Source organism: Calypte anna, chromosome 9 (genome assembly GCF_003957555.1).
Source record: "Calypte anna isolate BGI_N300 chromosome 9, bCalAnn1_v1.p, whole genome shotgun sequence".
Taxonomy (NCBI): Eukaryota; Metazoa; Chordata; class Aves; order Apodiformes; family Trochilidae; genus Calypte; species Calypte anna.
Window position 1 is genome coordinate 9,742,713 of NC_044255.1, and position 18,035 is coordinate 9,760,747.

The following is an 18,035-nucleotide window of genomic DNA, read 5'->3' on the forward strand; positions in this document are numbered from 1 at the left end:
CAAGAGCAGCTTTATGAACCTGTGTGCACAATTAGAAACTGGAAAAAAAAAAAAAAAAAAGGATAAGTTTGTTGCAAAGGAGGGGAGCAGGTTGGAAATCTGAGGCTTTTTATCTTTGCTTCATGCTGGGTCTCTGCTATGCCAGATGTGGACATCAGCCTTCCCAGCAAGTGCCTCCTGTTTAGGGCTCATGAGATGGCACAAAATGAGGTGTTTTTTTCTTTTGTTTGTTTGTTGTTTGTTGGGGTTTTTTTGTTTTGCTTTTGCTTTTGTTTTTGTTTTGGAGGTGCAGTTCTGTATGTTTTCAACTATGAAATTTCAGCTCTTCCCTCATCTTGAAGAGTCCATGGGGGACTGCTTACTGCTTATCTGAGTGATTTGTCTATTTATATGATTCTGTGTCCAGTCTCTGCTCATCTCCTTAGGCTTTGGGAAAAGGGATAGGAAACAGAGAAGTGGGAGAAGAAAAAAGCAGTAAGCCCCCAGTCTGCTCCACCCCAACGAGAGATACCTGGAAGCCCTGGGACACCTTGCTCCAACAAAGACAGGAAGCAGCAGCAGGTGAAGCAGAGCAAATTAATGGGGTTTATCCCAGCTCAGAAGTGTAAGCATGTGTCCTTGCCCATGGGAAGGGATTCTTGCTGCTGCTACAGAGCCCCCCAGAAGATGCCTGAGATGATAAATACTAAATAGCTTAGAAAGACCAGTGCTTACACAGGGTCAGCTGTGCTGTCTTCTTCTAGTGCTCCTAAAAGCCCTTTTTTTCCCCATTCCTACTGACCGTCCATAAGCAAAGCCAAAGTTCTGCAGCATTTCTGTGAAGCAGCTGAGCTGGCAGTGTCTTTTGGGCAAACACTGAGCTGAAGGCTCCAGGGCTGTGTAACTAAGGTGAAGTTTTGTTGGAAGTCATCCAAGCACTGAGGTCACCTGGTATACTCATAAAAAACCAAACCAAAACAAAACAAAAAACTGTTTGAAAGCAAAAATGTTGGATGACTGATTGAAAGAGGCAGGTCTTCATTCTTGTGCCTCTGTGAAGGGGGGCCAGTTCTCTATAAGGAACATTTCACAGTCATTTATAATCTTGAAGGGGAGGTGGGAAAAGCCACCCTTTATCACAGGAGTGCCTGTAAGCAAGTCTGGACACGGAGTGTTTTTTAACCAAAATCCTGTCTCACATTTTCCAGCCTCCACATAAATATCCTTACATCGTTTGCCTTCCATGAGGTATCAAATTCTTATCAGTGCCATTAATTGTCACCTATTTGCTTTTGCAGATTTGTTTGATATACCAGCTCTTCCCTGCCTCTCAGGACATAGTGGTGGTAAGTGCTGATACAGTTGTGCTCAGAGCACAGGCAGTGATGCATCCCACTGCTGAGCCAAGCAAAACTTTTCCAGATGAGTGCAGTGAATTCACAGCTATTGCTAGCAGAAGATCTTTAGCATTTGAGCTGGCCTGCGAGCTGCATTTTTCACCTTTTTCAAATGATATGTTTCTTGACATCCGTGAAACCTTTATTTGACTTCTAGTACCCCCTGACTATTCTTTTAAGTGTAACAGACTGCATTTTAATTGAAACTTCAGGCCTCGGCATGCAATCAGGTTCAGGGGCATAACAGGAGTGACACACCAGCAATGACTTTAGCTCTAAAAGTGTCCATGTGCAGATGTCTCCTAAGAATGTGTTTATTTGCTTTTGGTTTATGTGGGTTTGGTGACCTTTTGTTAAAATCAGCCAGTGACTTCCAGGAGGCAAGTTACATGCTCACTAAAAAGTAATGCAGCAAAATAATTTTTGCACGGGTCCTTCTGCTGAATATGACATTTCTGCTGAATATCATAGCGCTCTCTCCTAGGCAGGGAGGACTGAGGTGAAGGTTAAAGAGAAAATACCCCAAGTGCAAGAAGGAAAACTGCCCTGGCTATCTTTGAGCTGTTAGGACGTTAACAGCCTTCTCTTCTCACAGCTAGGGAGCGTGGTTAGTTATTGGTACTGCAAACGGATTCTTTGGGTGCAAGGATCGGCGCTAACACAGGGTGAGTTGATGAGTTCGCATTCTCTGCAGTTCTCAAACAGAGCTGGGTGCGAATTCACACTCACTTAGCCCATTAGTTTTGCCAGTGCTTTTGCAATGACTTTTGCAAGACAGGAATCTGAAGCCAGAGATGAACTTCAGTTTTGGTTTTGAGCGCTTTAAACACACAGGTTGCTTGCCTGCCCACAACCCCTAAGTGAGGTGCATCGGAAAACACCTGCACTCTGAAATTCAGACTATTGTCTGAACAGAAAATAAATGCACATATCCAGACTTTGGGCTTAGAGGCTGGGGAAATTGTCTGTGCAAAAAAGTGGTACTGAGGGCTCGCTCAGAATCCTTCAGAGGTGAAGCATGAGCAGAAACCAGAGGCTGGGTAGAGCCAACCCCAGTCGGGGGTGGGGGAGGAGAGAGAGCGAGAGCGAGCGCCAGAACCAGACCAGATCCAACCAGACCAGATCCGATCCGACCTCCCCGGTTCGCTCCTGCCCGGGTCCGAGCCCCCGGCAGCCATCACCGCGGGCCACCCTGCCTCCCTCCCGTCCTCCCCCGGTGCGGCTGGAGGGGCGGGGCCGCGTGGGGGCGCGTGCGCGGGGCGGGGCTCGCGGCCCCGCGGAGGAAGCGGCGCCAGCGGCGGCGTCGGGCGCGCGCGGCCATGAGCGGCGGGTCGGGGTCCGACGGCCGCGGCGTGTGAGGGGCTCGGCGGGGCGGGGGGAGTCCCCTCCCTGCCTTCCCCCCGGCCCTCCTTTCCTCCCTCCCTCACCCCCGACCCTCCTTCCCTTCCTCCCTTGCCCCCGGTCCCCCCCTCCCCCCCTCCTTCTTTCCTTCCCTCCCTGGTTCTCTCCTTCCCTTCCTCTGTGCCTTCCTGCCTCCTTCCCTGCCTCCTTCCCGGCCTGGGCAATGGTGCCGAGGCGCCGGGGCGGGGGCCGTGAGCCCGGCGGGGGGCGGTGGCGGCGGGGCCGGCCCCTTTCTGCGCCGGGAGAGGCGGGAGCGGGGCGGCGGCCGCCGCCGTCGTCCTGCCGGGTGCGAAGCCCGCGCCGCCATCTCCTCCGCCTCCTGCCGCTGCTGCTGCTCCTGCCCGCCGGTTCCCAAGGCCAGGCCAGCCCAGGGTCTGGTCCGCACGCCGCGGGGCCCCCGGACTGGCCCCCCGCCGGCCCCGGGCCCAGCCTCAGCCTCTACCTGAGCGAGGAGGAGGTGCGGCGGCTGATTGGTGAGTACGGGCCGGGGCCGGGTGTGGGGTGTGAAGAACCCCTGGGGAATGAGCGAGGTTCTGTATGCCTGGGGGGACAGTGGGTGCCGGCGCTCAGAGGAGGCTGAGGGGAGTTGCGTGGGGCCGTGGGGGCAATCTGGGGGTCTGGGAGAGGTTGGGGGGGGGAACAGTCAGTGGGACTGGAGGATTGGGGTGGTGGCTGTGGGGGTCCGGCAGGCTTTGGGACTGGTTGTGGGGCTGGTATGAAGGCGGCAGGTCTGAGGGTACAGGGGAGTATGGAGAGGGCTGTGAGGGGGAATGAAGGACGTGGGGTTCTGAAGAAGATGGGGGAGCTCAAGGACTGGGGTGGGGTTGTGTGAATCTGGGGGCCTGTGTGGGGTTCCGTAGGACTGGGGGGAGCAAGGGGGTGATGGGTGGGAAAGGAGAAGTCTGGGGAACGTTTCTGTGCTGTCTGCTGTGTGCTTGGTTGGGGTCTTAGGGGAAGAGGCTTTACCTCCTGGTAAAGTCCTGGGCTTTACCCTGATGGTAAGGGGTTCCCCCGTGCTGAAGTGACTGGGGATGATGCCTCGTGGGAGTAGTATAAGCCTCGTAAGAGATGAATTGAGGCCCATGATTTAATTAGCGAGATGAGTGACATTCAGAGGGTAGAGAGGAGACCTGGCAATAATTGAGTGCGTGTGTGAAAGGAATCTTAATTTCTAGGCAGGCTGACAATTGCTGCGCAAGTACTTGGAGGCAGTTCACGAAGTCCCCCATCTGGCCTGCTGCGTGAGGCTTTTGCTGTAGTTTTGTGCTTGGAGAGTCTCTGATTTAAACAAAGATTTGTTTTCTGTAGGCTTTGGCTTGCTTGGGCTCTTGTTTGGAGCTGGGGGCCTGGAGTTTCAAAACAAGTATGTTGGTATTCCCAGGGATTTGTTTGTCAGTAAATGGCTAGTATCTCTGTGAGCTGGAAAATAAGCAAGACTTCATTTGCATCGGAGGGACAAAATAAATATACCTCCAGTGAATTTGAACTCTGTGAGTAGTAGCTGACCAAAGTCAGGGGGTCTGGGGAGTGAGTAACACTGTAAACATTTCTTCCCTTACAGCTTGCTCTGGCAATTAGCATCCTGTTGCTCTCGTTTTTTCATTGCATGTGCTTGCTGCCAGATGCTCTTGTTACAGATAGGGGATAAAAATGTCAGGCTTGCTGTTTAGCTGAATTTCTAAACAAGTAATTAATCTGGAAAATACTGAATGGTAAGGTTTGCAGTGTGCCTAAAATGTGTATTAGTTGGATTTGCTCAGACTTTTGTGTTTCTCTAGCTTAAATTTTCATCCTTAACTACAACTGAGGAGGGAAGCTGTGGTGTTGTTACTGTTCTAGTTAAATTTCATCCCCTAGACTCCCTTGTGGGTGTTTGTTGCTAATACAGTTAAAGTCACTTACTACTGATCTGTAGCTGTTCTGTATGGCTTAAAGTATCTGACGTTTAATGCTGTTCTGCTTCTGTGACCCCAGAGGTCTGGACAGCCTGGTGTCTAATTTGGAGATAAGCTGGCACTTTTTGTATTTAGTGGGACACTAGGAATCTGTTGTAAACTAGAATTTAAGGACCTACCTCATGCTGTTGGCACAAGCAGATTTAATTTTAGGTGTATCTTTTACATCTACTAGCTGTTGTAGGTAAGGTGTAAAAGCACCTAGACACAGGCAAACCGCTGATAACTTTGCATATTTCTCTGGCAGAAGAAAATCCCAGAAGAGACATTTTTGTTCCAGTTCTTCATGCATCTGAAAACAAACCAAGCTTTTTAAAAATATTCAGCTTTGCAGTATCTGAACTGTGTTTCCCTGCAATCAAGTTTAGGGTTTAAAGTGCTCGTATTGGTTTGTGTGAACTTCCAAAAGGAGTCTTCAGCTTCTGTGACTTCTCTGAGGAAAGCCGTGGTTCAGTGGATGCTGTAATAGCAGCCATCCACAGCAGACAGGAAAATGAGGCTGTTAGGTTCAGTGAAGCTGCTAATATAAACATAGTAACAAAAGGTGAAAAAAAACCAGCTTCTGAACAAACTGTCTCTGCTACTGTCTTGCTGTGGTTTAACAGAAAACTCTTAGGCTTTCTTACCCACTCATAAACCCAGACATGACATGGGGTTGCTACAGCCTGTGGTGTGTTTCCAGGCTTCTTAATATCACCCTCATACATCTTTAGATTGCAGACTTGATTCAGAACAAATGTAAGTATGAGGCTGTGAGTTGTTGAATCAGCCACACATGCATAGCTGAAGCCTCTGGAGGGCTGGTGAAAGGTTTTTGGGGCCATACCCCTGCCAGCTCCCTCTCACAGTGAAGTTGTACCTGTTCAGTGGCACATGGCGGCGTTGCTCCACAAAACCCAAGTTTGGTGTCTTATGGAACCAGGGCCCATGTTTTTAATTAGGCCGTGGCTCTTGTAAGTGAAATAGTGACTTGCTGAAGATTATTTGTGGCTGTTCTTTCTGTGGCGTGGAGGCAGGACAGATTACTATGGTTTGTAGTGAAAACTGCCTGCCACTTTCCTGCATGCTTATGCCAGGTTTCCACCATTAGGCTGTGTGATTCTGACCATGTGTCTGCCTTAGGAGGAATTGTTTTGAAATCTTCAGAACTTTACAGAGAAGAAAGCTGGCTCATCTTGTCGTGCAAGATGGATTTTTATTTTGGAAAGCTGTGGAGTTCTCATGGTCTGAAAGAAGGACTTTCTATGTGGCAGGCAGATGGTGTCTCTGTCAGAAACAGCTTCTGCCATTCCCATAGGAAATGTTCACAGCCATCAAAACCGTAAGTCTTTGGAGAAGAAAAAACATGGTTTTTACACACTTCTGTCTGTCAGATTCCACCTGTACCGGGTAGGATTCAGTGATAGATGAGCTAAAGGTAAAAAGAGAGAGAAGTTAGTCAACGGGACTTGATTGAGGTGAGTTCAGCGATGGCAGTGGGAGACAGAGGTGTTTTGAGAGAGAGCAGGGATGAGGTACAGGGTGATGGAGAGTCAGGGAGGGGAAAAAGAAATCCTGCTTATAGGGTGGAGGCACGCAGAGCACCACAAACCTCTTTAGGGGTGCCTGTGAGCTCTCTCAGCGCTGTGATCAATCACTGTGACAATACTTTTTGGGTCTGTGCATTAACTTGGAGAAAGTAGTGTTAGTCCGAGGTAGTGACTGACTATATAGGCATGATAATACCACCTGATTGTATCACTTTTTTTTTTTTTCTAGAGACTGCCCTGTGGTGCATTTGAAGCCAGTGTGCAGCTTACCAAGATTAGTTGTCAGGCTGTAAGATGAAAAATCAATGCAAAACCTGTTATAGCAGAGGGTTGGTTGTTTGTTGTTTAAATCATACTGCTGTCTCAGTGTGGTTGAGGTTGGCAGGGTGCTCTGGAGATAGATCATCTAGCCCAGCATTCTTCTCAAGGAGGGCTACCTAGAGCCAGTTGTCCAGCACTATGTCCCGAAGCTCTTGAATATCTCCAAGGATGGAGACTCCAGTATCTCTTTGGGTAACCTCTTCGGGAGCTCAGTCACCCTCTCAGTAAAAGTGTTTTTCCTGATGGTTTGAATCTTCTCTTCTCCAGGCTGAACAGCCCCAGCTGTCTCAGCCTCTCCTCATGTGAGAGAAGCACCAATCTCTTTAATCATCTTTGTGGTCCTTAGCTGGACTCTTTTCAGGTCTCTTTTGTTGGGAAGCCCACCAGTGGACCTGTACTCCAGGTGTGTCCTCCTTAGAGCTGAGCAGAACCCTGGTGATTTATATGACAAATGCAGCGTTGTGAATTTCGGATGGAGTCCAAATATCTCCTACTTAATGTAGTAGTTAATCAAGTGATGTCTTAATTTTACACTGTGGAACAGCTTTCTTAATGTCACTGTTTGGGGGAGCTGGCTACGGAAGTTCACATCAAAAACTCAGTGTGTGTGCAGTGACTGGAAATCCTCTTGTTTCTTTGCTGCCTGGTCAGTTGTCCTTGTTAGGCAAGGGAGCTGCAAATCTTTGTGCTGGAATGGTCGGGATGTTCAAATTACTGAAAGGCCAAAGTATTTCTGGTGATTCTTGAAATGCTTCAGGGCCTTGTTAAAAGCCTGTCTTTGACAGCATCACTACCTAGACCATTAGTGAGCCAGTGCTGGGAGGTTTTCTTTCAGAAGCACCCAGGTTAAATTTCCATGTGAGATGGTTAACTTGCAGCTACATGGTGCCTCTTTAGGACAGAAAGAATACAGCAACGAGCCTCTGTACAGCTGCAGGATGAATGAGATGTCCACTGAAGAGTAAATATTGAGTACCCTGAAGTCTTGAAGAAAGTGCTTATGTGGTACACCTCCTAAAGTTCAGACTCTGGTTCTGTTATAGATATATATGTATATATATGTTCCTAAACATTTTCTAGCTATTAAGTTCTTGCATCCGAAGAACAGCAGCTTTTTGCATGTTGAATGCCAAGTCATGCATGTATATACCACGTATGCATCTTGTATAACCAAGTCTTGTGTTGCTGTGGTCCACATGAAATGCAGAAAAACCTGCATGTTAATGCTTCGTTTTATTGTCTGAAAAAGTCTTCAAATTAAAGATTACTGTGGGTGAACACTGCTGCATGGAAAGCAAGTTTCATGCACTGTAATGAAACTGAATTGCTTATGGTGGCCTGAAAGGATCCCCATATAACATATAACTTAACTGGAAGTGTTGCGTTTTAATGTATTTTTGTTATTACCTTGCCTTGTAAAAAGCCCTGCAGTCTAATTATAGTCACTGGTGGGTGCTTTTTAATTTGCAGCTGAATGTCACTCAAATCCACTTTAGAGAAATAGGAGTGGGGGGGAGGATGATGGCTGGCAGGGTGTCTGGGTCATAGATGCAGCAACATCTGGCAGCTTGCAGGCTCTGCAGCAGGTTGTGATGAGTTCCTTGCATGGTGGAGTTGAGCAATCTGTTTTTGGTTTTGAGCCTTTCAGTCGGCTGGGATGCTTGTCCATCTGATTTACCCAGTACCCCAGTTCACATCAATATTTTTCTGAGGCTTATGAGAACAAGCTGCATGTGGGGTTCCTCTGCCCTATTCCATTCTATTACCTTGCTTCTAATTTGCAAAGTTCAAATAGTGTGCAGATTGCTGTTCCTTCAGAGATGGGTGTAGTCGTATAAACCCTCTGCAGTATTTCTGGTGCTTGCAAACTGGCAGATGAATATGCTTGTAGAAGTTTGAAATATCCTGTGGAAGGACAGTGGGAGAAATGCCAGTGGGGGCAGCTTCAGCCTGGGCTAGGATTGCTTTGAAATCATCATTTATTCTGTGTGACCACTGTTAAGGAAAATACTTCAGTCCTTGTGTGTGTATCTCATTGTTGCCGAGATGGCTGGCTGATTTCTGCAGTGTGCTTTTTCACACCAGATTGTACTTGGGGACTTAATGCTGGGGGCTCTGTCTGTATCCTTCCTGGGGCAAACAATTTGCTTGTACAAATTGGTGGTTCAGGGGCGTACAGCATGGGCAGCAGGCTGCTGGGCTTCCTTGTGTGGCTCTTGCCTGCACCCAGCCCTGGGGGGAAGCATCCATTTCACCTCCCAAGGGGTCACCATCTGTCTAGTGATAAATGTTTGTGGCTCTTTTAACCATTCATGTGTAAGGGACTTGGACAAAGTATGACCTGAAAATGAAGGCCAGCCTCATGGGATTGGGGGAATAATCCCAAAGCTTCATATCTCTCAGCTCTGATGATACACCTGTGTTCTTTTGGGCACCATCTTCTTTATCACTGTTGATTGATTGGCCTCTTTGAAAACGTGTTCTCTTTCTCCCCCCAGTTTGTGGGCAGAATGGGAACAAGAGAGAGGAAATGGAGTAGAGAGCTCTCTGCATGCATGAGAAAAGCCATTGAGAAAGGGCTCCTGGTACTGGGAGGAAGGCATGGACTGATACTGTTCCTAAACACCAGCTGAGCAGAGAGAAATACAAAAAATATAAGGATCATATTCACAGGCATGAAAACTCCCAGCATAGCACTTTTCCTGAGTGGGAGCTGTGGAGGCAGCTATACTGTACTCACTGTTGCATGGGTACTTTAAAAGATGAAGTATCTGGGCAAGTTGTGTGTTTTTCTTCTCCCCTTTTGCTCTTCAAAGTTGTTTGGATACCAGAAAAAGTGAATGAATGAGACAAATTTCAAATGTAGGCTTGATTCATAATGTCTCTGAGCTCTAGAGGAACAGGGTTGCTTGATGACTAGTTCCTACCTGTAAACTATCCAGGCTGAAGTATCACTGAGGTTCCTACATTTCTTAGAGTGGAAAGGCCTTTAGTTAGAGGCTATTCCCGTAGTAACTTAGTGTGCATTATTAAAGTGGTACTGCAGGTCTCAACTGTGAGAGCGGGGAATGTGCAAAGGTTGCAGTGCATTTAATGAGTTGTGCCTGGTGAATTGATTCCCCCCTGCCCCTTTTCTCCCCCCCCCGAACGGCAGCAGCACCAGCAGGTCCTGTGTAAGAATGAATGCTAACACTCTCTGAAAATGGCTTGTGGAGGTACAAAGGGTGCGATAGTGGAGGCTTCAAATGCATTATTTCTCTTCCATCTCTGCTTTTGTCCTTCTTTCAAGCGGATAACTCGCGTATTTGCACTAGCTGCTTTGGAGATCTGGGAGCAGAAGCAACAGCATGAAACTAATGTGGTGCTTTAGAATTTCACTGCCACTTACTGGGTGTTGAATAGCTGTAATTAAATTAACCAGTGTATTGATTTCACTGTGCTGCTTGGGAAAGATAAGAGCAGGAATATAAGCATTGGAGCTGCTGCTTGCTAGGCTTGAAAAGAATACATAATGCCAGCAGTACCAATGGTTCGAGCAGGCTGATAAACTAAAGATGGTTATGTCCTCAAAATTGTTTGAGCCTTTATGAAGTTAGTGAATGGCCTTGTAGAGTAATTCCTAATAAATGGAAAGCCATGGAGGTTACTGTTTTTTCTTTTTTAATTGGCTTGGAGACCTCTATAAAAGTGAGTACAGCTTTTTTGCTTTGCATGGAACTTGGGTTTGCGTAAAACAATTAGTGTCACTGTAATGGAAACCTTCCAAAGCACCACAACAGATGTCAAGGGTGTGCTGTCCCTTCAGCGTCCTGTCAGTCATCAGAGTTTAGAGGCCAAGAGGCCTGATGCCATTGAAGGAGGTGTGTGTGTTGGGCTTTTAATTGTTTTTTTGATATTTTTACTCAGTTGAGTGCCTGTTGCTGAGCTAGTTGTGTCTCGTAAGAGGCTGGGCATTCAACTGAACATGCTTTAACTACAGATTAGTTAAACTAATGTGCAGTCTGGCTGTGCTATGTTACTACAGCTTGTAAATTATCTGCAACACCCAATGAGAATCTTCTCCCTTATGTGACCCCTGAAAGCCAACATTTTAGGGTTTCCCTCCCTTGCACACATGTTCCCTGCATTCCCAGTCAGGTAGCCATGGACCTTCCTAGGTGATCTGCATTGACTGAAGGGTCCCTACACACTTCATGCACCAGCTGCTTTGGAAAGCAGGGCTTCATCCTGCGTGTACCAACATGAGCCTGAGATAATAAACAGAGGATGAGAAGAAGAGAGAAATCATCAGGGCTGTTAATTTGACACTGACTCTTTTGATCTCCTCTTTAGATGATGAGGAAAGGGTAAGTGTGCTTCCTTTTAATCTTCACTCCCGCACTTTAAAGGCCTCAATAATGTTCCCACCAACCAGATCATTTTCATTTGCAACTCTAATTAATCTGGGAATAAATATGCTTTGGAGAGGTGGATTGATTTAAATGAGGGCTGTCTTTTCACCTTTAATCTATAGTGCTGCATTTCTCTCTCTTGAGGAAATAGCTTCCAGCTTGTGCTTTTCTCCCTTTCTCCCCAGCTCCATGCAAGGCTCTTTCTCCTCTTTTTTTTATTATTATAAAATAATGGCTTCAGCAGGTGAATAAAAGGTTGGACAAGTTTGACGAAAATGGGAAGCTCTTCACCCTTGCTACCTTTAATCTATTGCATGTAAATTACCCAGGCTATTTCACTGAGGCTTTACACAGCATAATACCAGCAGGCAGCCCATTCTCAAAAGGCTGTTTTGATATTATTAGTATTGTCTTTAATCTTTTGTGGTGTGAAGAATGAGGACAACACAAGGATACACACAAACCAGGGGAGCCAGGCAGAGGGGAACCTGGCAGGGCCTACTGGGCTGTGTGAAGGAATGGGTCCAGCAACTGGAGACATCTTTGTAGGGTGGAAACCCACCAAAAAATTCCAGCATTGGTGACTTTGCAAAGCTTGGCTGAAGCCACATCAGGGTGCCTGAGAGGTTTCTATACCAATGGCTTCAGCCAGGGCTGGGAGAGGAATAGATACCTGGCCTCACAAACTCATTTGTATTCATCTTCTGGTGCTGGTTTGTAGAGCCAAGGTCTGGGCATTGTTGCAGCAAAGATTTCTCCACATGGCAGACAGCATGCATGCCTTCTGTAGCACAGAGGTCCAACCAAATCCCACCTGGATGGTGGGACCAACAGAAACATCTATTCTCATATTGTCCTGTTCTGGGAAGATGAAAGAGTTGGGGAGTGGTAAAGCCAGGCCACCCACAGGGATGTTGAGTATTGACCTCATGCATCCATGGCACAGGACACATGCATTAGAAGAGCATCCTGAAGGACAAACTGGCAAGCTCTGAGGACAGAAGAAACAAAAAAGGCAAGCTGAAGTAAAACATCCCCTAGAATCTCTGACAAGCAGCCAGCTGAGGAGAGGTCTTGCAGCGTGGATCTCAATCTGTCCATACCACCAACATAAAGTAACTACTGAGAAGAAACCAATCTCACAGGATCTCAGGAGAGCTCAAAGCACAGTGTTAAAGGTGACTTACACTGCCATCAAGTGTCTCAGTGTCGTGTCTCTTACCTTTGGAATCAGCCCTTTGGGTAACTCACATGCACCATCATGCACTATGCTGACTGTTAGTTTTTGTTGGGTTGTTGTTTTGTTTTTGGTTTTGGTGGTGTTTCAATTGAGAAAATTTCATTTAGAAGGTGTTCTCAGATGCAGAGTTTACTTGTGTTCTGCTCTGAGGTAAGAGATGGTGAGTTTGGGATTTTAAAAGTTTTATTTGTTTTAGTTTTTATCTACTAATAAGAGCATTGTCTTCTAGCCATGTTTTCACCTGTCTTTATATCCTGATTATCAGAAAAAATAAGTTTTTTCTGTAGGTGAAGGAAAGAATAAGCAGGCAAGGCAGTTGAAATGTAGTTGCTGCTGTTTAAGAGATAAACAAAAGGATAAGTAGGTAGGTTCTAGAAGCAATTAATGTCTTCATTTTACTATGGGTTGAGTTAAATATTGCCATGTTCCTTATGCTTTTACTTCAGCAAGTGCCATCTCCTGGGGGAAGCTTCTTCCCAAAGAAAGGAAGAGGTCTGTCTCAGAAAGGCCTTTCAGTGAGAACAATCCAGTTTGTCAGTGGTGTTGAACTTGCAAATTCTATGGAACAGCATCAGTGAGGTGAATGGTGGGTCATCTGACCGTGAAAATTCACAAGGACTTAACAAATGGTCTCACCTAAGTTTTTCTTCTTGTTTACTACGTGTTGGGAAGTTTCCTGAGATTTCCTGTTAGGGAGTCCTGGTTGGTTTTCAAAGATTCAGTCATTGCCTTGAAGTTACATTGGGTATTTCCTCCTGTTGAAAGCCTTACATACTGTTTTCCACTTCCAGCTCAGGAAGAGTTAATTGCACAGGTAAAAAAGACACTATTTTATTTATTTATTTTTAAAATAACCAAAGTCCATATGCTCTGTGCTAACCTTGGGCAAGAGCAGTGTGATCTTACAGAGCAAGATTGCAAGTGCAATTAGCACTGAGGAATCAGTCTCTGGTGGGAGAAGAGTTTTCCTTGAAGTGAGAATGGATTTAATTCTGGAGCCTCACAACTCAGTGTGATGTTAATGAGAGAAAGTGTGTTTCAGTATCCTTTGGGGATGTGTCTGTATTTCTAGTCTGTTTTCTATGTACTCGATTTTGGTGGGTTTTTTTTTCCCCCAGGTCTATGATATTGGATTATAAGAAATCCCTTTCTAGCAAAGTTTAGACTGAAGGTCATAAAAACGTGTTGATGAATTTAGAGGCACGAAAGCAGTGAGGAACTCCTGTAGAAGTAGAAAGCTGTGCCATGAGGTGGGAGATTTATCTTAGTGTTCTGTTTTTTTTCTCTCAGTATTCAGTGATGAGCAGGACCATTCAACAGGCAGGGCAGAAGAGTTTCTAAGCAAAAGATAGAAAAGTGTGTTATTGAGTACTGATGGATTTGTGCCTTCTGATTTGTCTTTCAAGCTTGCCACAACAATGCCCCTTGATTGTCTCTGGCACCTACCTTACGTGAGTGAAAAGCTGTTCATCTTCTGTGTCACTTAAGTCTTAATTATTTTTTTTCCTGTAATATTTTTAGTGAGTCATTTTTCCAGACTTATGCCCTGTTAGATGTTTAAAAGCAAGTATTTCAGCCCATATTCCTGACCATCAGCTGTAACTGGCAGAATGTAGTGTTGTGGAAAACTTAAGTAAAAAGGGAGGAGGAAGGGAGGAGAAAAAAAAAAAAAGGATACCTATCTTTAGCGAGGTAAATTCCATGGGGCTAGGAGAATCCTATGTATTTGTGGAATAGGTTGTACAGACTTGGGAAGTAGATGCTGGTGAAGGGGTGTTGCACTTTGAGGTTTGTACTCTTCTCATATGGATGTTCACCCTGGAGTGGAATCTTCAGGTTTGACCAGGGGGCAGATGAGCTGCTCAGGAGTGGAGGTAGTGTTATATGGAGCATGTAAACCTCTGAGTAAACAGGATATTTATCGTTAATATAACTTGGTTAACTGTGTAAGTCTTCTCAATTGATTTAAGTGGCTCTGAGTCAGGAGCTTGCTTTGTCAGGGCTGTGGTGCTTTGGCGTTACCCTGCAGATATTTCTCAGCTGCTCATGAGGAAACAACTAACAGACCAGTATATTAAGAAAATGGGCAGTAATTTCAGTCACTTCTGTACACAGACAGGAATCGACCAAAGGGTTAGGTAGGCAGCTGAGAGACCCAATTATGTCAGCTATCTGATAGCTATTAGGCTTGGGCTGATACGGCAGCAAGCAGGATTTCAACAAGAGCAAGCTCATCGAACTCATACATTGCACATTCATGCTTGAATGGTAGACTTTATCTATCAAAATTGTGTTCTTATGATTTGAAGTCTGTTACCTGGGGTAACAGACACCTAAATACTATTGTCTTTAAGAAGAATCTGTTACTACTAGTGCATGGTATAGGATAGATTGCTTCATAAGTATAAAATCTAAGTTTTCCCATGCAGATAAGGGAGTTTCTTTTGTATATTGGGATTAGGAAAAAAAGTTGAAGCTAGACTGGATTTACACAAGGGCATTGGAAAAGAAGTGTTTTGTTAGGCTGCTAGACTGACATGATCTGATTTTGTTAGGAACACAAGGGCTGTTCAGCATCTTTTGCATTTGGGAATGAAAACTGGCCTCTCTCCTTCCTTTCTGAGCTTCTTCAGATGTTTTGTTATGTTAAACAGTGCAAAGAATGACAGACTTTCTCTATGGTGCTGCTTAAATTTAGTTTTTTGTTTGTGTTTGACTTCAATTTATTCTTTCAAGTTTGCATCCAGCAGTGGGAGGTACGAAGATGTGGAAATTAATAATGAGATTTCAGGGTTGTCTGAGTAAAAAAGGTGTTGGGTTTGCATGGAAATCTCAGCAAATGATTGGTTTTACTGTTCTCATGTGTGCTGATGTGGGTTAGTCCAGTCCAAGTAGTAAGAAACTAGATAGTGTTGTGCATTGTCTGCCTATGGACTTGTTTAAGGAGCATTACCAAACAAAAACAAGCTTTAAAACTGCCCATTGTTGACCACCAATGTACTGCTTAAACCCGCAGAAGCAATTTCTGAAAAGCTGCTTTTTCTCCTCTGCAGAAGTACCAGTTTCTTTTTTATTTCTTTGTAAAGTTCTGTATCCCTTCCTTTTACTGCTTTGCCTGGAAAATTATTATTGAGGAGCTGCCTGTTTTCTCTGGTTGCTTGTACTCCATCTGTGTTTTTCTTCTAGATCCCCCTGTTTGCTCCTTTTATCAGTTCCTCTATGACATCCTTGTTCAAGTATGCTGGTGTGTTTGCCCTACTTAAAGTGCAAGGTGGAGAAAGTGTTCAACACCTTAGGAGGAACCTAGCAACTTGCAGATTTACTTTTTTCCTACCTCCTACCAGTCTATGGGGGTTTATTGTAGTCATTTAGGAAGCATTCCTCAAACAATTCAGAAAATGAAACTTGCTACATGGGCTGATTGCATCTCATGCTGCTGTTGTGTTTGAAAGGTTTACACATTTTTAAAAAAGTAGAAAAATAGGTCTCTGCTTTAGGCTTGTGTAACCAGAGTGACTTGTTTCATTTGATACCAACTTTTGAAGCTGCCTGTGCCGAAATCTAAGTTAGTGCTGCTATGGTCTTGCCCAGTCGAAGAGGTGCTTCTGAGCGTCCTCACAAATTCAGGGAGCTGAACTGACTGTGAAGTATTTCCCCACTTCTTTTACCTGCGTGGTACCAGCCTTAACTCTTTCGGTTTGGCTTGCTGAAGGTTCAAATAAGGGACATGGCAGGGAAAGTATAAATATGCATATCCGAAGAAAAAAGGTGAAACACAAAATTAAAGCAGTTCAGAGTTTGACTTAAACAATCTTGATAATGGAGCCTGATGTGCTGATCTATTTTTAATGTCTGCTCCAGAGTGTTAGTAGTAGCTCCTAATCAGTCTGGAAATCTAAGCGGAGAGGCCCGGTTTCATTGTGTGTGAAAAGGTTTGCAGGCAGCAAGAAACAAAGTATGAATAGAGGTAGCTCACAGCCGGTACTCAGTTAACGTTGCTGGACCTGTTCTACATTTCACTGAGGCTTTAACATTGTCCTCTGGATGGGAGGAGAGGTGTTGGATGCCATCAGCCCAGCGTGTCAGCACTGGTATCCTTGTCCTCTGTCTTGAGCAGTGCAGGGCTGTTGGAGCCTGGCAGGTTTTTTTTTCAGTGAGATTTTAGCTTGTACAACACCATTTGGTGTTGAGAAAAGCCTAGCTTATCTTGGCTAAAATACAGTAGCTGCAGAAGTCTGGAATTCGCCCTCTGTGAAGCTCTTGAGCACGTGTGGTACTGCAGGACTGCCCTGGCAATTCCTGCAGGTCTGGGGAAAATTTCTCTTCCTCTAAGTGGAATCATTTGTGGGATCTTTGTGTTGGGCAGAACACACCTTCCTGTCTGGCTGCCTGCCCGGAGCACAGGCAAGGTGCTGCTTTTGACTGGCAGGTTCAACTGCAATTTTTTGTGTGCTCTGCTGGCACAATTACCATATATTATATAGATAAAGTGCTTCAGGAATTCAGGATTGAGGTGGGAGAGGCAGCAAGGGAATGAAAAATTAGGTGTGGAAGGATGGTCTGGAAGTAAAACTGCTGTGGATTGGTGAGTGTGCTTCCTCCTCCTCCCTGTTTTACTGGTAGATAACACTTTTGCATTTGCTGTTTATTATTCAATAGAAATATGGACAAAATGGAAAAGAAAGGCTTAACTCTTGAATATGCTGCTTCAGGTTGATCTCATTCAGCACTTAAGGCATCACCTACATCTTTTTCTGTTCAAGATCTTGTTAGAGAACATTTCATCTTGGGATTACTCTGTTTGGATGGTTTCTTTCATGAATCTCTCACCACCCCCTAGTATCTGTGATTATATACTCCTGAATTTTGATTAAATTTCAGGACATTAATGAGGCCACAAGGAATGAAACTGGTTAGCAGCCTCAAGAATGAGGAGGAATGTCTTGGCTGCATTTCTGCATCTTGAAAACGAAGTGGATTAAATCAAGTTCTGGAATAAGAGAAGTCACTTTGCACTGATCTGTGCCCAGTTTTTGCACTAAATAGGAAGAATTATTTCTCTTAAGCTAATTCTTCCTTTTCAAATGCATCTTGACTACACAGTTTATAGTTATCTTATTTTCTTCCATAAAAAAGTAAAACCTTTTCATGTTTCCCTAGATTCTTGGAATAACTTTAGGATTCCTTAAATGCTGCTGTCTTGGAGTCACAACCTCTCCAATTTTCCTGACTTTATAGCCATAATAAAAATAACTTCATTATTTACATTCTCAGTTGTACAGCAAATACTTGAATTGAATGTAGTCCCCTCTCCCTAGGTCATGGTCAGAGCTTGTGTCTGTCTTGCTCAGTTTTCTTACCTTGTCAATAGATTTCTGAAGATGAACCTTAGTGCTCTGTAGTAAATAGTTTTGTGGGCCTTTCAATGATCTAAGTTTATTTAAAAACACAGAAATCCATGTGTAGTCAGTAAATATTAATATTACTCGGTCTACACATATCATTCCTCCTCTCCTTATGTGCTTTGTGTTATCATCTAGTTATACTGAGATTAATTCCATAGTGCTTTTGTACCTCAGCTCAAGAAATGAGCCATTCCAGGAGTAATAAATAATTACATACCAGTCTGGGTTTGTTCAAGGATGATGGTGTATTTGCCTTACTTAAAGTGCAAGGTGGAGAAAGTGTTCACTGCAGGAGGAATTACTGCAGTTAACAAGCCAATAATTGAATGCAGTTTGAGGGTACATAGTTGTAAATAAGAGCAACACTGTACCCATGATTTCCAGAAGCAAATGGGGTACATTTTGGAGGGACTGTAA

General features: G+C 44.7%; 1 protein-coding gene across 2 annotated transcripts in view; it reads left to right on the top strand.

Moving 5' to 3' along the window:
* Positions 1-3,011: 3,011 nt before the first annotated feature.
* RYK (receptor like tyrosine kinase) overlaps positions 3,012-18,035 on the top strand; it is a 48,762-nt gene continuing 33,738 nt past the window's right edge. Inside the window, exon 1 of one of the 2 annotated variants that reach the window (XM_030456536.1) lies at positions 3,012-3,250. The gene's annotated coding sequence lies outside the window, so the exon portion shown is untranslated. The remainder of the gene's footprint in view (positions 3,251-18,035) is intronic. The other variant, XM_030456537.1, reaches the window with a different exon arrangement.